Below are 2309 nucleotides of genomic sequence, written 5' to 3'. Positions count from 1 at the left end.
TTCATAACTCTAATTGAAATCTGATCTCTTTTTCAGCTTTTTGAATAATTGCTGTATGGATTAATGCTGGCATTCACAGCTGCAGATTGAATGAGTCTCAGGTGTCACACAGACACCCAAAGTTCCAGGGAACTACCAGGTTATGCACCATAAGCCCAGCATCTCAGAATTTAGAAGTAACCCTAACAATTCAGGAATAGATGTGACTGCTGTAAGAGCTTATGATCTAGGAATCTTTACAATAAGCCTTCCCCTCATAACCTATGCTCTCAGATTCAATTCTCAGAGTGCGCACATTATATTTAGTCCACATTAGTGAGGCATTATAATTTTAGTCTTTTTGTTTTTGGCTTATTTCACTCAACATACATTCCCTCAAGGTTCATTTGTCTAGGTGCATGCCTCACGACTTCATTCCTTCTTGCAGCTGCTCAGTATTCCATTGTATGCATACACCACAGTTCGCCCTTCCATTCATCAGTCAATGTACCTTTAGAGCACCTCCATCCACTGCAAATCGTGAATACTGAAGGCTATGTTCATTTAATCTTTTCCTGTGGGTGCAGACCAGATCAGCATACACCAGCCATGTGTCTTCCCATGGGACAGAGGTGTCCTGGATTCCAGCAGCCTGCATTCAGAGTCCAGATATCATCCTGTTGATGCTTTGAGTTGGACATTTTCATGGCCCAAGAACTGTAAATTGTAAGTTAATAAATCCCCATTGTAAAAGCCAGTCCTTTTCTGGTATGTTGCATTTCAGCAGCTTTAGCAATCCAAAACAAAGCCTCTAAGTTAACATTTGCAGAAGATGAAAAATTGCTGCTCCTGGAGGAGGCAAAATGGATGGCAGGAGCTTGGAAGGAGAGGTGAACAATTCATCAGAAAAGAGAGGCCAGGTAGAAGATGAATCAAAGGGAGTTCTGAAGACGCTGATTCAAGTGGCTCAGCTAAATAATTATTTTAAATGTCTTGAAAAGACAATAAACCACTCATACACTAATTTAACTGAAGAAGATTAAATAATCAATTCCTTTACACATCACATGAAAAGTCTCCAAACTGGGAAAGTTTCTCTGCAGTCGGTGAACATACAGAAAGGGAGAGGCCAGAGTTTTGGCGGAAGCTTTGAGACCTGCCTAAATTGAGCAAGAAAAAATAATAATTTTCACCCAATATCTGATTTAGAGAGAATATAGCCTACAAAGTTATAGGAGAATCCTTCAAAAGCAGAAAAGATCTGTCATGTGTGCTCAAGAACTGCACACCTATAAACTAAAAACTAAACTCCTTCCAGAAAATTGTGAAAGAATCAAGGGCTATTACTGAAGCCACCTGATTTCCCATGAAAGAAAAGTTCGTGGCAATGAGAGCTCTGTCAGCTGAAACACCTCCATAACATAAAAGAATGCACACCTGGGACAAAAAAATCATTGCAGGAGAATGAAAAGGTCTCAAATAGTATCCTGTTAACAGAATAAACCATGAAATGGGAATGGCTATGAGGAAAGGCTTGGAGGAAACCCCTCTCCCTGTCATGCACACAGTTGATGAGAAGGGGTGGCAGGTCACTTTGGGAAAGCTCCTTTGTGGGATGTCAAGGAAACATCCACTTTCTCTGACCAGAGCATCTTGGTCACCCAAGCACGCCCACCCCCTGGGGACATCAGGAGTAGTGCCTTGTGATGTTTCAGCCACCCTTAGCCCCCACTGGCTGGGGGAAGTGCCTAGGGAAACAAAGCTGAGGAGTGTGGTCCCTCATTGTCCTGGGGAGGGCGTACATGGCACTTTTTGGGAGCCCTGACCCAGGCCACCAGGAAGCTTCACTACGGCTAAGGTTAAGAGAAAACAAGAGAAACCTGACCAGTTATGGAACCATCAACCCAAAGCACAACGCGACGAACTCCATGCAGAAAAGGAAGGAAGGGCAAGAGGAATCCACATCAATCCAGATCAAGAAGGAATAGCCAGATGAAGAAGAGGGAAATAAGAAGACTGCTTCTTGGGAGACCAGGAAAAAAGTCTTCTCATATTAGTATAGCATTTTCAAGGAAAATGAAGCCAGTGAAAAAGGCCAAGAAGTTTCAGCCACTAGCAAAGACTGAATAGAAACTGGAACCAAAAGCACTCAGGCCAGGTTCAAGAGACTCGGCAAAATGACACCTCTACAAGATACAACGTCATCAGTGGAACAGAGATGGTGATCGTTAAAATAAATCAAGGCTTGAGAAATCCATTAAAAAAAAAAAAAAATAGCAACCTGTGTCCCCAGTGTTGCAAGTGGGACATTTGGCAGAGGCCTAAAAAAC

The sequence above is a fragment of the Choloepus didactylus genome, chromosome 22 (assembly GCF_015220235.1).
Source record: "Choloepus didactylus isolate mChoDid1 chromosome 22, mChoDid1.pri, whole genome shotgun sequence".
NCBI classification, from domain to species: Eukaryota; Metazoa; Chordata; class Mammalia; order Pilosa; family Megalonychidae; genus Choloepus; species Choloepus didactylus.
Note: the sequence above shows the minus strand (reverse complement) of the source record.